A 19472-nucleotide genomic window follows, 5' to 3' on the forward strand; every position below is an offset into this window, starting at 1 on the left:
ATTCGGTATAAAGTATTTGAGCATCGATCCATTTGAAAGCTGCTATCCATATTGACTGATTATATGCAAAAGAGTAGTGAAACTTTAAAATGCGAAGATGATTATTATTTTTCACTACAGACAAACTTCTTTGAATTTACCCGACAATCATCCTAATATTATAAAATTATAAATTTTATGTTACAAAATCGTTCCCCGAGAAAAAAAATATCAAAGTCCAGGCTTTTTGATATCATTAACAGCTGCTTTTGTCAATAGCAAATGGAACTCTTAAATTAACTTACCTTGTCATTGGTCATTTGCAAACTTAATTAAAAAACCTTCTGATTGTACACACAAGTTCTCTGAAGTTGACATAAAAAAGATGCTTGAGTTTCTGATTGACACTATTTATGTCGTTTTTTAGACAAGTTTTTTTTAATTTATTGGAATTTCCATGGGTACTAATTGCGCTCTGTTATTACCAGACATATTTTTGTGTTTATATGAAGCACAATTTGTTTAAAATCTTATGCGTGAAAAGAAGAAAGCTGTTGCCGTGGCCTTCAACTCGACATTTCGATATTACGACGACGTAAAGACAATTAACAATGGTAATTTCCATTCTTATGTCGATACTTTCCAGGTAGGCTTAAGATAGAAGATATCACAGAGTCTGACACCTCTGTTTCATATTTGGATATTTTACATGGAAAGACATACATGTAAATGGTATTCTTACAACCAAGCCCTATGAAAAACGTGATGACTTTAACTTTTCTATCGTCGACCTCCTTACTTAATTATACAGCAATATACCTTCATCACCTGCATACGGTGTGTATATATCTCAGATGAATCGATAGGCAAGAACATAAACTACGTACGAACAATTTCTAAAATGAGGTACATTATTGACAAAAAGGTTAATAAAACAAGTTTATAAGGAGTCTCGTTAGAAGTCATCATATCATAAGTTCTATGGTCGATACAATGACATTGTCACCAAAACACAATTTATCTTTAAGTTAAATGCTGACTGACGTTTTCCATTCAAATTGTAAGTCCATATTTATACACTGAATTGACTACGGATTTTTCCGCTTTTTCCCGATCATGACAAAGAGCAAACGGCGGGTGTGACCAGTCGGCAGGGGATGCTCACTTCTCCAAGGCACCTCTGACGTTTCGGAGGTCCGCGTTTGCTCTGCTCCAATTTTGAATTATTTTATGGACTTTTTATTTTGAATATTGTTATTTATATGCATTTCTTTCGTTTCATAGAACAAAAATCCATAATAGGGAAATTTCTGTTTTGCAGAAGGGATTGATGATTGATTTAGTGTATATTTTTTTTATTTGAACAAACCTTAATTTGAGTACAAGTCCATATGAAACTCATACAGATGTGTTGCAATAAGGCAGCAAAGCCTAATTTTGGCAGTCATTAATCACCTTTAAACCCAATGTTGAGAAATAGGATGAAATATTTTAGATTTGAATTTTTTTCACTTTCTTCCTTGATGAACAATAGACAATTTGCTCGCTTTCTTCGCCAATCAGCTAAATAGTAAGAGATCAAAATCGTAAAGTCTTGCCTTCCGCTTTGAAGTTAGATTTAAATAGGAGGCGGAGAAAAATAACGCAGTGCAAGGTGAAGATGAAGACCTGGATACATGCAGTGGTTTTCTTCACAGGACTTGTTTCCCAGGTAATTTTATATGGTAGTAGTATGGTAGGCTTGGGGTGAATTAGATTGTAAAGCAGTCCATGGCATTACCATTACTTCTTTATTTTAGACATTAAATACCCTTACTGTCGAAATTAGGTATAAATTTGCAGCCGTGCGCCGTCAAATTCTGTCTCCATATACTGTAGAAGCACAAATTTTCGTGGGCATAAAATTTCGTTGTTTTGCGTGGGCATTTAATTTCGTTGTTTTGTCTATTCAATGTATAGTCATATAAAAGTTGAATATTGTTAACAACGAAAAATTCTCAATATTTGTGCTTTCACAGTATGTAGGGATGTTAAATACACATTTCAACAAGCAGAAAGCCATCTCATGAACTAATTGTTTATTTTACATTTATCGTACGTATATTCACAAATAAAGATGATGGACAGTCCTTATATTCTGCTCTGCAAAAAAAGTAGTGTGTCTGTCTTTTTTAATCTTTTCATGCAATGCATTTGTCATGGTCAGGTTCCGGTATCCCAGCTCAAATAATGGTTCATAGAAACTGCGAGGAGACCAAGAAGGACTACTATCATTCCAATAACGGCGTGTCACTTTTGCTAGATAGTGGTAAAATTTCACATGTTGATTTCCATATTACTCCTCGATTGGATGTTTGATTTCAATGAAAGCAATGCTACTCTACTTATGAAATACAGAATCCAGCAATACCACTTACAATACTGACCAATCTTATCGAATGATTGTTTAGGAGAATGCTGTAAACAACAATCACATGTGGACAGGGGAAGCAAGTTTTAATCCTCATAATGACGGACTTTTAAAATCATTACATACAATATAATATATCATAATAATTTCAAAGTATAGCCTTACTGATTTCATGCTTTAAAAGTTCTCATACTTATTAAAATTAACTCAAATCGGTCAAATCACAACAAATATGACACGTGTTTTCTTTTTTTTTTTTGGGGGGGGGGGGGGGGGGGGGGGAAACGGGCTTTGATTGACCATATGTTTCCTGTGACTACAAATGCCGCGCTGGAAAACGATCATTCACTACGATTGGTCAGTGTTATCGGGATATTGTTGGATTCTGTATTTCATATTAAAGTAGCGTAAATTTCATTCAAATCAAATATCCAGTCGATGAATAACATGGTAATCAATTCGTGAAATGTTACCACGGTCAATCAAGCAAAGTGACACGCTGATATTGGAATGATAGTAATTTCTGGAGTTTCTCAAATTAAATATTTTTGGGATTGTTACATAATGATACAGGTTAATATCACTTCTGAGGTATACAGTATTAATAATTGATTTCTTGTGTACCTTAATTTGATTTCATCATACTGCAATTTATTTTTAAGGGTTTTTTTAAAACTCAAATGAATATTATTTGAAAACTTTATTAAGTTTACCCCATAAAATTAATTTGTGTCATTTTTGTTATTTAGACAGAATATGATAAAAGTTAAACGTTGTAGATTGATTGTAATGCCAAATAAAATCAATCTAAACTTCTTATAAGGAATGATTGGATGCACTTATTTTTTTAACTTGATAACAGCTAATAGTGTCTATGCAAGAATAACAAAATCCTTTTCAACACTGTTTTTCAGTGTTTTTTCGTTTTTTTATGATCTTATCATAAATGTACTTAAAATCATTGTTTGAATGTAAATGACAGAGAATTGTTAAAATTACCAAACATATAAACTGAATTCAGTGAAAGAAATAAAAACATCAGAATGATTCTCAATTCAATGTAAATCATAAAGTTATAAGCAGAACTAAAGGTTGGTCTTTTTTGTTGCTTCTTTTGTAAATAGGGCCTCAGTAGTATGTGACTGCGTTCATCAAAATATTAAATTTTGTTTTAGGATCTTTAAAAACAAATCTTGCATAGTGTAATAGCAATTTTTGGATCGGAGATTGTTTTTATATGAAATATATTTTTTAAATGCTACAAATTTTAGCTATTTTTAAAGGAATTTACATGATATTGTTTTAATATTTTGACCAAACTTCAGTTCCACTTATAACTTTCATTGAATTGAAAATCATTCTGATGTTTTCAAAAGAAATATACAAAAATATTTTATTGCTAAAGATTTTAAAATGACTCACTGATTAGACATTGTTTTTATCGCCCTTTTACACTTTTTCTGGTACCTCATCATTTTTTCTTCCTATCTTATAATTTTCAGTCTTTCGTTTTCGTCTAAAAGCGGACAGACGTAAAATATTTTAAGTATTTTGATTTACTTCCTCTAAATCTTGACATCTTTCCAGCTTTTTTCTTCATTTATCTTCCTCCATCTTGATTTTCATCGGATTCCCTGGACATAAGATAATTATAAGATATTATATAATAATGATTGATCTATATTAGCTATTCTTTAGTCAATACTTCAGGGTCAATTTTGGGCTTCTTTTACGTTCTAAGCGGACTCCAGACATCAGAAATTATCGAGAGAATAATTCTATAAAAAAAAATTTCATTTGGCCTAATAACTTTTCGGGTTTCCTTTAAATCTAATTTTATAAGTCAATTTTTTCTAGTTTTATATCCAACTTAACCAAGATGAAACAGCTAATTTTGATTTCGTTGTATGTTTTATAGATTAAATGGAATTTTGAGATTGGGATAATGTGATTCTTTATTGTTGCTGTTTAGCATGCTGCGAATAGAAAAGACCTGTTGATTGACTTGTTTCTTGAGACTACAAAGTCTACAATGTGTCAAAGCTTATATAATTAAGAGTTGTATATTTATCCTGTTTTGGGTTGTTAATGTCCTGGCTCAGATATTTGTACAATGATCGTAACTTGTTTTTACAGACTGTCTTTGGAGACTATGACGTCACAGTAAAGCTGCTGGAGTACAACAGAGATCAGAACTGTGATGACGTTACTCCATTAATTGAGCCCGAATCTGTAGCGGAGTGTGATGTTTATTTCGAGATATGCTTGGACACGACATCTCAGAATCAAGAGTAACTCTCTCTCTCTCTTTATCTCTCTCTCTCTCTCTCTCTCTCTCTCTCTCTCTCTCTCTCAAGTCATCCAATAAGAATTTTATTTGTTTACAATGTACTTTAACCCTCAGCATGTTCGAATGACCTCGATGTAAATTCGAAATTTGTGACATTAACTATCAAGACTTCTTACCCGGGAATGTCGATTGTCAGTTCGTATAAACTTTTTAGACAGCAGGACATGCGCAATCGCAACTTCTCGGGCCTTTCCGACTAGCGGAAAAATTACATTGACGCCATGACAATCCCCCTTTCACAAACTTTGAAATAAATGTTGGAAGACCTATTATCTATAGAGTATGGAGTTTAACTTTATCGGATGTTATTATATTACCTAAAATATACAAGAGAAGGGGCTTTTAAATCCTTCAATTGCATTTTCAAGTAAACAGGAAATGTATAAATTTTTAACATCCGGAGATGTCAATACATTCGAGGTTGTTTTTGCGACCTCAGAAGGAAAGACCCGAGATGCGATCGAAGAGAAAGGCTTAATTTTTTTGAAATGTTTTCATTTCTGTTATTAATAATTTAATTTCTCGATGCTTGTTTTAGACAAATATGCTATGGAAATGACAAAACCAAGCGAGTTTCTGACACAAATAGCTTTTTATTTGCCAATCATTCGAGTACGACTAATGTTTACACTTGGACGGATATCAAAGGGCAGGTAAATGTTAATATACAGATAGGAAAAATTACATATGATTTCTTTTAAACAAATAGTTGCTTTTTGTTACTTATCTTGTCCGTAGCCCTCCTTTCAAGTATCAGTCCAAGCTTACGACTACGATACTATCGGTGACAATGATGATCTTGGCGTGACAAGCTACGTGTACAGCGGGAATACAACAGGAGTGACCACCGTCACCACAACACCTGGACGGAAAAACTTACGGTAAATGTGAAGAAGTTCAATTAATAATTGTTTTGACTGAACAAAATTTTATCAAGTTCTACAAAGACACTCATTCATATTTCTCAGATTTTTAATTAAGAAAAACGTGGATTATTTAATCCTTTTTATGCTGATTATCACTCCATATTTCGTATTTTCCTTATCTAGGATAAGATTAACACTTGAAGTCTCGTGCTCAGAAAATTATTTTGGACAATAGTGTGATCAGGGAGGCATAACAACGACATCAGAAACTCCACAACCAATACCTGTAACGACTACAACAAAAGCAACACAAGAAAAGGTTATACATGAATCACTTCACAGAAACTGATTTCACCAACAACAGCTACTAAAACATTCACAGCATAAAATAAACAAAAGAAAAGTTCACCAGCAAGAAAAGTTACCCCAATTAATATTCTAAAACCAACAAACACTGCACTAAAACTATAAGATTAAAAACAACTACACCATCACATCAACACAAACACTAAACAACACAAAAACAACGATTAAACCAACAACAAGCACAAAACAGAGACTCTACAAACAGCAATACCCATAAAAACATCAACTATACCAACAACAACAACAATACAAACATTAACTACAACAAACGCCATAATGCTATCAACATCATCCCCTAGCAACAAAATCAAATACACAATCAACATCAACCACCATGTCAGTAACAAACACTACACCTCCAACAATCACTTCCTCAACAACGAGGGTTACAGAAACAAAAACAACTTCGATGAAAAACAATCATTACACCAGCGACCACGAATATAAGAACAAGAAAACATTTTAAAAATCAAACAACTACATAACTATACAATTACAACTACGTCAACAACAACAAAAAATCAATTAAAATACTGCCGCTTGAAAAGTGGGAGGGGATAGAGTGATCGGGATATCCGTCCGTCCGTCTGTTACGCTTTAGAGTACCTATCTCTTATCTGCAACTCCTATTATACCACAGAATAATATTTGATAAGACTTTTACAGAACCTTTGTTACATGGTACAAAAATGCTCTCCAGTTTACTTTTTCGTCAGGCTCGTATTTCGGGTTTCCCATACCAAAACAAGGCCATTCTTTTATCAGTAAATATATGATACATATTATGATTCAATATATGAAACATACTATAAATTCTCAATGACTGTACATAAAATACACTTTCTTGATAGGTTATTAGTAGCTATGACGTGTCAGTGAAGCTGCTGGAGTACAAAAGAGACCCAGAAAGATGCTGTGATCGTGTTATCCTTTGTGATGAATGTGATGTCTATTTCCAGATCTGCTTACAACCTTTATCACCAAGACAAGAGTAAGGATCTCTCTCTCTCTCTCTCTCTCTGGATTTAGTATATTGAATTATTGAAAATAAACTTTAATATTATCTTAAAGATAACATCCTACCTATGTAATGCAAATCATTGCTTTTAACACCAATAATTGCTGGTGCATACACAGAAGTCTCAAGATAAATATTTCCTCTTAATGAAAATATTCATTAATCAGGTATGAATTTAGTGGCAATGATTCGATCTTTATTTGTATTTTTACAGTCCTAAGTGTTATGGGGATGATGAAAACCTGCGAGTTAGTGACACAAACAGCTTTTTATTCGAAGACTCTCTGAAATCCGCTGATTTCTACACGTGGAAGACCATCCGTGGACAGGTTATTACACATACATAAAAATTGTAGAAGATATTTCAAAAGCCTTCAATTAAAATACTGCCGCTTGAAAAGTGGGAGGGGATAGAGTGATCGGGATATCCGTCCGTCCGTCTGTTACGCTTTAGAGTACCTATTTCTTATCTGCAACTCCTATTATACCACAGAATAATATTTGATGAGACTTTTACAGAATCTTTGTTACATAATGTCATTATGCACCTCCAGTTTACTTTTTGATCAGGTCCGTATTTCGGGTATCCCAAAGAAAAACATGAACACAGACATTCTCTCTATAATGCTGAATGGAACCCTTCGATCATCCATCCGCAACTGCTTCTAATCCACTGAGTAAAGTTTAATGATACTTTCGCAGATTCTTTATAAAACAATGCCATTGTGTACCTCCTATTTTACATTTTTATCTAACACTTATTCCGAGTATCCCGGAACAAAACATGAACTTTGCATTTGTAATCATATAGGAGGGCGGGGTATTTTTTATTGAGCTCAGAGTTTACAGCACCTCTAATTTAATGCTTACGTTAACTTCTACATAGCCCTCGTTTGATATATCTGTTCATGCCTTTGACTTTGATGACTTTGATGACAATGATGATCTTGGTGTAACAACATACGAATACCGAGGTAACACAACGACTAAGAATCTGACTGTCACAACGGAACCCGGCAGAAGAAATCTACGGTAAGATGAAATGGAACGATTCCTTGTTATTGAAAAAAGCATGTTGATTTTACAATAATCACTTATTCTCAGTTATTTGTCTTAGAGAAAATAATGAAACCCCTATTTTCAATCAATCTATAAATAATTAACACACGTATTATAAAAGATTGGATTGCACATATGATCTATTTAATAAATCAGGTTTCGATTCTTTATTTCTTAAGAATAAAGTTAGCACTAGATGTTACAAGTAGAAAAGACAACGCTCGAAGTGGACAAGAAAATGTCAACATTCCAAAACAGAAATGGCTACATTTAGTTGTCGCTGTGTCGGCTGCATCTTTGTTTTGTCTGTAGTCCATTAATTCCTTTATGTATGTGTTAGACGAACACAAAGTATTTCTATGAACGTGTCTGTTTATGTGTCTCCAATCCATGCTTTATTTATTTCTCTATCAGGTAATATTGTTTTATATGACTTCATGATTTCTGTGTTTTTTGAATAAATGGTAGATTGTTCTAAAACTATTACTCAATGTGTTTTCATAAAGAGAGAGAGGGGAGAGAGAGAAAGAGAGACTTAAGTTGTCCTTAGTGAGAAGAAAGTCTAAGATTTCGGGATATTTCCTCAATGAATAAGAAAACATCTACGTACAAAGGAATCAAAATAAAAGTTTTCAATGCTTAACGAAGGGATTTTGAATAGTTTTAATTTATTTAAACTAGTTAAAAATACAATGCTAGAAAACTATGAAAGTGAAATGAACCAAATTCCCCAAATTAACATGACTGATAACAAATAAGAGGCTGATCAATTTGCACCTGAAAAAGTTTTTTAAAAGTTGTCTGTCCTTAATGAAAAATAGAAAAATTAATTTTATGAAAAGAGAGTAAAAAGAGAGCTTATGCATATTTCCACCAAGAGCTTTCTATGAAATGTACGTTACTTGTTTACAATATCTCAATAAAACATGTGCTGTCTATAGACACCAATGAAAAATTAAAGGTACAATGAATTAAACAATAATTAAAATTTTGTAAATTCCTTTCGTGGTGTATGTTCATTTCATAATGCATATACCTTCAAAACGTTACCATAATTAATCATTTCTGACTATTCGTTTGTTAGGTACAAAATATACACAAAATACAGTCGTTATATATTGAATACCTTAAACTCTGAACTCAACTACTGAGATATAATTTAAGTTTTGTGCACACGAATACAACGAGAATCTTATTTCCTTCACATTTCTTTAGAAAATAGCATTGTATCGATAACAAGCGTTGAATTTGGAACTTCTTGTTCTTTTTTTTTTCAGCTAGGTTTCGTTGCATTAAATCAAATAATTAATTGAGACACAATCTTTTGTTGAAAAAGTCAGAAGAGTGATTCGTTTTTCTCATGTAAATTTTTTAAAAAGAAATATGCTTTATATAAATGGTGATACTAGTTCCAAGGAATTCCAACAAAAATTAGAAGACCTGGCCCCGGGATCATGAAACATCTTGAGGGAAGTCAAGAGTCTTATGTTGTATTTAAATGTTGTAGATGTCATAAAGCCCTATAAATCAAAATATTTCTCCACATTATTTTCTAAAAGTGCTGTTATCTACAAATTTTGAGATTAATTAAATTATTGATAAATATTTTGCAGGCATTTAAGAATTTTACTTAAGTCTGAGTCTGTTTCATGATACTAGGGCCTGGCCTGGAGACCATAATGAGAACAGATTTAAGTTAAATTTTTGGAATATACTGTCACTAATAATGCATACGTTATAAAGATAATCATTAGGTTTGTATCATATTTCAATTGAAACATATGATAAATATGTTCATCAAAATTATATCAAAAGTTATATTGATTTGAAATTTCGACTTAATTAAGTATGTTTTCATTTTTTGGTCTTGGAGCCTGATCTCCAAAAACCACATTCATTTTTTTCAATCAGAATCTCAAACTTCTTTTCAATATCAACTTAAGAGTACCTGTGTGTACAATCAGAAAGTTTTATAGCAAAATATATGCATATGACAAATGACAATGTGAGTATACTTACGGGTTCTAATCATATTGAAAAGGTAGCTTCTAGTAACAAAGTGTTGAAAAATCTTCTCTTTGATATTGTAGAATTTGGTAAAACTTTTGTAAAGTCTTCCTGAGGACTCTCCTTCACTGCTGTAATTAGTTTAATGAATTCTCTGTCAAATATCTGGAAGAAAGAAAATGTTTTGAGAGTGGTTGGGGTTGAGTTAAGTTTTCCTTTCGACGGATTCCACCAGCCATGGGCTTATCGTCATGCTCAGATGGAAAGTCGGCGACAATTCAAAATGAAAATCTGTATAAAAACGTCTGTCAACGACCCATCGACAGACTGTGTTTGCAAATGTTGTCATTTTCTAGCGAGCACGAAATTTGCAAAACGCACACTGTGAAGGAAAATGTTGAACAAGTTATATCTTTAGCTTATTTTTCAATCATCTGCTGCATTTATGAAATTGTTCGTAAATAGAACATGCACTTGCTTATCAATTCAAGTGAAAAAAACACATTTACTCCATGTACAGGTAATTACAAGTTATTGCTTCATAAAAAAGATGTTGACAAAAAATGTTAGTCGTCGCGTTTAGTTGTTAGTCCATTAAACTCAGATATCAGATTTCTTGGTATTTTTATTTCGCTTTTAGTGATATAATACCGCATATTTGAGTTCATCTCACAATATGCGTCGTTATCAAAGCTCTATCCTTTAATTATATGTCATCATTCACCTCCTTTTTGTGAAAAAACAAATAAATGAGATAAGCCGGAATTTATTTATCCATCCATACTGTGTCAGTACTTAGTCACTATGGTTACGGGTTATGTCCCCTTTTCTATGCATCAATGAAAGTGAAAGGTGGGTGATGAAAGTATCCGATTTCTTTTTCTGTATTATGAAATATTTTATCATAATTTCCAGTTTTTAAAGTTAAGTTTCAGTCAAAGAATTAACATGGATTATCGTATCAACATTGCTTTTGCCCGATGGCAAATATTTCATTTGATTGAAACGGATCGATTTGCCTCCCGTCCATACTTTAAACACTGGCACATGGTACAAGATATACAAATATGGTAATAATAACCAACTTCATCAGCATATTTTGAATGAAGAAAAGCGTAATATGTGAAATATTATTTAAACAAAATGAGCTAATCTAAAAATAGGTCTGAACTTCAACTTTATTCGGTCCATGTTATTTAAGGTCATTGGTCAAACACCCGTACACATGGAAAAGTGTAGCCTATATTTAGATACTTAGGTCCCTTGGCCTATCTTTAGGGGGTTTAGAAATGGGAATATATATAGGTATAATTCTTACAATATGAGTATGGTTTTGTAACTTTGGGCTTGTTGTATTTATCAGTTTATTCAAAATATTTTGTGACATTTAAAAAAAAAACTACCTTTTTCCTTAAAACAGTGAATAAATAGAAAAAAATACAGATTGAGAATTAATTAAAGTTTGATAAATCTATTGTATCATGTCTTTAGAAATGTTATTTACCTCGATTCACAAAAAAACAGAACTCTAATTAAGGATATAAATTTTCAATCAAGGCCATTCAACTTTAACATGGGTCCAAAGAGAGGCATGATAGGTATGGAATTGCGATAAAGGCAGTAATCAATTGTGAAATAAAATAATTTGAAGTAAAATACAGGACAAGTTGTGGTGCTTTTGAAAGTTACAATTTACAAGTTACAATTAATGCATTTTTATGCATATGAATTTAACATGAAGTAAGATGTGTATTTGTTTATACATATTTACAGTTGTACATGTACACATGCTATGACAAAACTCAAGGTAAGTAAATACGAATGATGACTTAATAGATTTTGAGTCAAAAATTTCAGTTGGATGGAAGCATTGCAATGAACAATTCAGGCTGTAAAAGCTGGGGCATAGGTTCTATGCACCCGAGTTGAATTGTACATTGTGTGTCAAATCTACATATTAATAGTTATATTAGGACCAGCAGCATCCTCAACTATTCGGATATCTCTTCTCTTAGGGGGCTTGACAAGGAGGACAACTTCAGACTCAACCAGAACAATAACAATGTGTGCATAGTAATTTAGGGCCTCAATGGTTCACTAGTTGATATAGATAGGATTCCCCGAATTTTATTTTAATTAAATATATGTAGATATCTATTATCTAGCAGGGCTAGCTACTATTTTGCTGGTTAATATATGTATATATATATATATATATAAGTGTTCAGATTAAGTGAGAGGGGGTCAAAGGCTTGATTCGCATATATATTCTGTGTTGACATTTTGGTTTGGTTAAAGTTATACATAAAGGAAATAAATGAAGGTCAGGCTGTTTGTTCATTTGGAAGCCGTCTTCAGTGTATATATGAAAATAATTATGAACTTTCTCTAACAGGGCCTGTACCTTAATTAAGTAGGTTTGATGATATCATGATAACACAATAAAGACACATACATTTAATGACTTCTCACCCCTTAACTGCATAAAGGCCTTGTTATATAGTTGTGTTTAGAAAATGAAAAGATTTGTATCATCTTAAGTTAACATGCAAAATCAGGTAAACTTATTTTACTAAATTTATTATATAGATTATTTCACAAATGTCGATTATTCACACAGAGATCAATCACTAAATTTATTATATAGAATATTTCACAAATGTCGATAATTCACACAGAGATTAATTTCAGCACGGGCTTTTATTTCCTGACAGTCTAGTCACTTGTTTATTAAGATTTATACAAGAAGAGAATTTTTAGGCATTTAAATATAATTCTACAAATAAAAGACTATAAAACAAATAATAATATATAGGCTAATTGAAGCACTGTAAAAAAAAAAGAACTTGTCAAAATTATTAGTAAATTAACATTTATTCCTTTCTCATTAAGGAAAGTGAACCTTAAAATAGGAAATGCAACTTCAAGTCCCTGAACTTTTACCAATTTTACTTAAGTTATTCAGTTTCGCAAAGGGATGAGGGACAAATTACAGAGTTCTTTAGGTGCTAAAGTCAATGCACGCTCATTTGAATAAGGCTCGCAGTGCTGGTCTTTCTATGTATTTTCCTTATGGCATATGCTGTATGAATGGTCACGACATAATAATAAATAAATCAACAAATAAATAAAATAAAGAGGGTTATAATGAGACTTCCAGTATAAGGTTTAAAATGGGGCTTAAATTTTTGTCATTGTTGGTTTCTGCTGTGTCTCTAAGTTATTAGAAAAAAAAGATTTGCTATTTTCACACAGATAAAACTTGCTTCAGTTAAAATTCTATATTCACAGATTTTAAATTCACAAAGGATAAATTGTTTAGGTAACTGGTTTGATTTATGTGGAATTATAAGATTTAAAAAAATAAATAAATAAATAAATAAAATAAATAAATTAAAAAAGACAAAGTTATGCTTAAACATTTTTTCTCTCTCAAACGCTTAAGGCGAGATTTCCAGTGAACAGCATAGGGGATTTTACAAATTCTTGGGGGGGGGGGAATTTGTTAAAATGACCTTATTTTAAGTCAACTGAAAACCGGCGGACATATAAGATTAAGTATGAACTTAAACAAATATAGTCAGAATGAAAAAATACTATTTTCTGAGTCAAAATCGTAAAAAAAACCTTTTTATCACAGGCTAGATTACAATCTGATCCATTTCCTACAATATTTTCTTTTTAATAGTATAGCCTGGCCTTTACTGTTAGCTTACACATACTTTCATATCTCTAGTCATTATTTGGGGGCATTTCTTCATTGAAAATATCAGACCCCTTCAAACCCAGTTGCCAATCGCATGTAGAGACTGCTCTATAGTCGTATAAGGATCAGTGTGTGGTTTTATCCCTAAAACATGTAAGCAGTTAACTGAATTATTTTCTGTTTAGACAGTAATCTCATATGGGATTAAGATGCAGATTGTTATTAGTTCTTAAATTTTCGGTACATAATTGTATATGTACATGTAGTTTACATCCATGCATTAGCTAATGGGTACAAATACAGGTTACTCCTGTAATAAAAATAATTGTGCAAGCACAGAAGTCACTTATGAAGTTTACAGGTGCGTCGATGTTTAGTCCATTTCATTGAGTATAATTCTAATTAGATCCTTATGATTCGGAAGATTTTCTTTAAAAGTTTAAAACTGAAATAGCATGGTAAAAAATCCTTGGGAAAATTTGTGTACCTGTGTGTTAAAAGCCAAGTGCATTTAAAGTATTGGTTGAAGTTAAGTAACCGTGAACCTCTAGCATGCTGGAACTATAAAAAGTAAAATACAGGTTAGCTAGGGGATATAAATACAAATCCACAACTGAGTAGGAGTTAACGTTTCATAGTGCTAAGATTAGATAAACTTCGACAGCATTTTAGGGTATTAACAGAAAGGATAGGTTTCCACTGACTTAGCATATTAATTTTCATGCTCTCTATCATATATCCATTTTTTACAGCCTTAAAAAGAAGTATTTTTATGAACGTGTCTGTTTAAGTGTCTCCAATCCATGCTTTATTTATTTCTCTATCAGGTAATATTGTTATGTATGACATCATGATTTCTGTGCTTTTTGAATAAATGGTAGATTATTCTAAAACTATTACTCAATGTGTTTTCATAAAGAGAGAGAGAGAGAGGGGGGAGAGATGGAGAGACTTAAGTTGTCCTTAGTCTGAAGAAAAGTCTAAGATTTCGGGATATTTCCTCAATTAATAAGAAAACATCTACGTACAAAGGAATCAAAATAAAAGTATTCAATGCTTAACGAAGGGATTTTGAATAGTTTTTAATTTATTTAAACTAGTTAAAAATACAATGGTAGAAAACTATGAAAGTGAAATGAACCAAATTCCCCAAATTAACATGACTGATAACAAATGAGAGGCTGATCAATTTGCACCTGAAAAAGTTTTGGAAAAGTCTGTCCTTAATGAAAAATAGAAAAATTAATTTTATGAAAAGAGAGTAAAAAGAGAGTTTATGCATATTTCCACCAAGAGCTTTCTATGAAATGTACGTTACTTGTTTACAATATCTCAATAAAACATGTGCTGTCTATAGACGCCAATGAAAAATTTAAGGTACAATGAATTAAACAAAAATTAAAAGTTTGTAAATTCCTTTGGTGCTGTATGTTCATTTCATAATACATACGCCTTCAAAACGTTAACATGATTAATTATTGATTAATGATTTCTGACTATTCGTTTGTTAGGTACAAAATATACACAAAATACAGTCGTTATATATTGAATACCTTAAACTCTGAACTCAACTACTGAGATATAATTTAAGTTTTGTTCACACGAATACAACGATAATCTTATTTCCTTCACATTTCTTTAGAAAATAGCATTGTATCGATAACAAGCGTTGAATTTGGAACTTCTTGTTCTTTTTTTTTTCAGCTAGGTTCCGCTGCATTAAATCAAATAATTAATTGAGACACAATTTTTTGTTGAAATATTCTGAAGAGTGATTTGTTTTTCTCATGTAAATTTTTTAAAAAGAAATATGCTTTTAAATTATATAAATGGTGATACTAGTTCCAAGGAATTCCAACAAAAATTAGAAGACCTGGCCCCGGGATCATGAAACATCTTGAGGGAAGTCAAGAGTCTTATGTTGTATTTAAATGTTGTAAATGTCATAAAGCCCTATAAATCAAAATATTTCTCCACATTATTTTCTAAAAGTGCTGTTATCTACAAATTTTGAGATTAATTGAATTATTGATAAATATTTTGCAGGCAATTAAAAATTTTACTTAAGTCTGAGTCTGTTTCATGATACTAGGGCCTGGCCTGGAGACCATACTGAGAACAGATTTAAGTTAAAGATTTGGAATATACTGTCACTAATAATGCATACGTTATAAAAATAATCACTAGGTTTGTATAATATTTCAATTGAAACATATGATAAAGATGTTCATCAAAATTATATCAAAAGTTATATTGATTTGAAATTTCGACTTAATTAAGTCTGTTTTCATTTTTTGGTCTTGGGGCCTGATCTCCAAAAACCACATTCATTTTTTTCAATCAGAATCTCAAACTTCTTTTCAATATCAACTTAAGAGTACCTGTGTGTACAGTCAGAAAGTTTTAAAACAAAATATATGCATATGACAAATTACAATGTGAGTATACTTACGGGTTCTAATCATATTGAAAAGGTAGATTCTAGTAACAAAGTGTTGAAAAATCTTCTCTTTGATATTGTAGAATTTGGTAAAACTTTTGTAAAGTCTTCCTGAGGGGTCTCCTTCACTGCTGTAATTAGTTTAATGAATTCTCTGTCGAATATCTGGAAGAAAGCAAATGTTGTGAGAGGGGTTGGGATTGAGTTAAGTTTTCCTTTCGACGAATTCCACCAGCCATGGGCTTATCGTCATGCTCAGATGGAAAGTCGGCGACAATTCAAAATGAAAATCTGTTTTAAAACGTCTGTCAACGACCCATCGACAGACTGAGTTTGCAAATGTCATTCCCTAGCGACCATAAAATTTGCAAAACGTACACTGTGAAGGAAAATGTTGAACAAGTTATATCTTTAACTTATTTGTCAATCATCTGCTGCATTTATGAAATTGTTCCTAAGTAGAACATGCACTTGCGTATCAATTCAAGTGAAAAAAAAAACAAGCTCCATGTGCAGGTAATTACAAGTTATTGCTTCATAAAAAAAGATGTTGACAAAAAATGTTAGTCATCGCGTTTAGTTGTTAATCTATTGAACTCAGATATCAGATTTCTTGGTATTTTTATTTCGCTTTTAGTGATATAAATAGTAATGAAGCTGAATATTGTCAATTGATGAAACGGCATCAATATATCTGATTTAGTATTGAAAGGAGTAGAGTTTTCTTCTTTTCTTTTAGAATGTTTTTTTTAATAATTCTGCCTCATATGAATGTAAAAATAGGTCTGCTTACAACGTATCCATGAGTATTTAAACAGATTGTAAAAAGAAATGGTGTCTTTGTAAACCAAATAATTTATATAATGTCAATGATAAACTCAAGTTTAGATGAGTCAGTTGAGATAACATCGGGTAAGTTAAACACGGATGTATTTTTATTATTTATTATCAAACCGAGTTAATAATTAATCATTACGAGCTCGTACGTTAGGAAAAGTTTCAGAATAAAGTTTGCTGATTTTGAATTTCTGTCTCACGTTATTTCAATTTTATCGCGTTGGGTCACCGAGAGTATTGATATCTTTATTTATCTAAAACTCAAACAATGTTACAGTTACCAAGTTTATTATATACAAAACACATATTGGATCATGGGGACTGACAACTGACTTACCCTGCGTTAATGAAACTGATCTATCTCCACCACAATTTGGAGATAGGCATTAGGCAAAGTCTACATGGTAACACATAAGAAGCAAACAAGTAATAAGAATGCACGACTGTTAAAATATATACAAATGTAATAAACAAACATACATATGGAAAACACACACATTAACCCCCTGAAAAAAAACTTGGGGATTATTGGTTAAAATATAGAATTTTTTTAAAGAATTTTTGTCAAAACAACTTCAAAATTAAAAAACCTTGAAATAGGTATCAAAACATTAATCCAGATAATGAACGGTATCGGATTGACGCAAAAATAGGAGATGGGCCTGGGCGATTGTTTTCTTACTAAGACGGCAATAGAGTTTGTAAATGTTGTTTCCATGTATACACTTCCTCATTGACCTTATGGTTAGGTTTGGGGATAATGGTACAGAGTGGTGAATGTTTATCCTTTGTTATCTCATATAATCTCAGGTCTTATGTAAATACTGTAACATCTCATTACAGGTACATATATCATAGGAGTATGGACCTTTCTAACACTTTATTTCTAATTTCAATTTAACTTCTTTTATTATACTGTAGAAATTTATTTTTACAAAGCCAGATATGTCAGACAGGACGTTGGTTGTACGCAACGCTGCAGGTTCAAGTATATGTAGATATGTAGAATATTATTGTTGCGAAAACATATTTACTGTTTCAATGGTTCTGGTAACTTCCTAAGACGAATGGTTTAATAGTATCAATGTAAATTAATTACAACAAACCAACTGTTTGTACTCTCCCGATTTATGATGAAAAACTGTCGTCGGCAGGAGTGTAGGTGGGCAAATCTTTAAAGGTGTTTTTTTTTTTTACGTTAATGCTAAATTTTCAAAACGTTATTTAATAAACATACAAAATTATTTCCTGGATAGTAAGCAAATTTTGATGCGGCCAATTTAATCCAGTCGGTTTGGAGGAGAGAGTGCAAACAATAATTTTTTTACTATGACCCCATGCTATAAATTTTTCTTTTATCGTAAAAAATATTATAGATGAGAAAAAATGGAATTTTTCCAGGTTTATGTTCATTAACATGAAAAGAGTAGTATGAAGTTTGTAACAGAAGAAGGGGTTAGTAAAGAAGTAAACAAAAATATTAAACACTGAATGATTTAATAGTAAATTTGTTAATTTTAAAATGTCTTAAGGTAGGTCACTCGTCATATTTTTAGAGAAGTTCAGGCAGAACCTATTACTTCAAAAATATTTATTTAAATTCATTTTTATATCATATTCAAACTAAACAATGTAAATTGTTCAACATTCAATAAAAAAAATAAATAAATGAATTAAAAAAAACACAAGGAAGCAAGATTTATGAGGGACTATTTCTTATAGTGGAAGGATATTTAGCAAAAATTCTGCAAGTTTGCACATTTATTAAATTTAATATCTTGCATATTTCATATACTTTTACTTGGAGAATATTTTCCGTTATGATATGCTAGGAATATTAAGTATCGGTCTCAATTAGTATTTTTAAATCAAATATTTATACCCTTCCCTCAGCAAACTTTGCCGAAAATGAAGATATATGTATGTTAAAGAAGTCAAAATAAAACTCATCCCTTTTTTTGCCTGAAAATTGCATAGTTTGATCAATATTTCCAATTTTACATCACTAACCCGAACATTTTCTTTCGTTTTTTTTAAACTCCTTGATACTTAAGACTGATCAGGACTTAACTCGTAAAATGTTTGATACAAGATCGAGAATCTTTTATTGCCTATTCACATCTTTAATACCCCCAAATATGTTAATTTTTAAGTCCAAATAGGTCACACAATAATCTAAGCGCATTACTTTGCGATATTTGCTCAGTGATGAATATAATTCAAACCATTTTAAGTAAAATAAATTTGATTGCAGTCATTGTTACATCTGAGAGATTATGATAACGGTTAATAAAAGGTCAACTTAATTGTACCGTAGCTAAGTAAGATGCATACTGACCCCCTATTTTCTCTGCGATTTTGAGTCACACTATATGAGTACTTATCCAAAATATTCTTCTTCAAAATTCCTTGATATAACAAATTTCATGAGTAG

General features: G+C 31.6%; 1 protein-coding gene across 3 annotated transcripts in view; it reads left to right on the forward strand.

Moving 5' to 3' along the window:
- LOC134247828 (uncharacterized) overlaps nt 1-14639 on the forward strand; it is a 92188-nt gene extending 77549 nt beyond the window's left edge. Inside the window, exons 1-8 of one of the 3 annotated variants that reach the window (XR_009987930.1) lie at nt 1092-1690; nt 4526-4680; nt 5278-5392; nt 5478-5620; nt 5789-5924; nt 6823-6962; nt 7204-7318; nt 7876-8021. The gene's annotated coding sequence lies outside the window, so the exon portion shown is untranslated. Of the gene's footprint in view, nt 1-1091; nt 1691-4525; nt 4681-5277; nt 5393-5477; nt 5621-5788; nt 5927-6731; nt 6963-7203; nt 7319-7875; nt 8022-8227; nt 8384-14526 lie in introns of those variants that run through there. The other 2 variants (XR_009987931.1, XR_009987934.1) reach the window with 2 other exon arrangements.
- The last annotated feature ends 4833 nt before the right edge of the window (nt 14640-19472 follow it).

The sequence above is a fragment of the Saccostrea cucullata genome, unplaced genomic scaffold, assembly GCF_032062105.1.
Source record: "Saccostrea cucullata isolate Sc308-1 unplaced genomic scaffold, CSIRO_AGI_Scuc_v1 ctg295, whole genome shotgun sequence".
Lineage (NCBI taxonomy): Eukaryota > Metazoa > Mollusca > Bivalvia > Ostreida > Ostreidae > Saccostrea > Saccostrea cuccullata.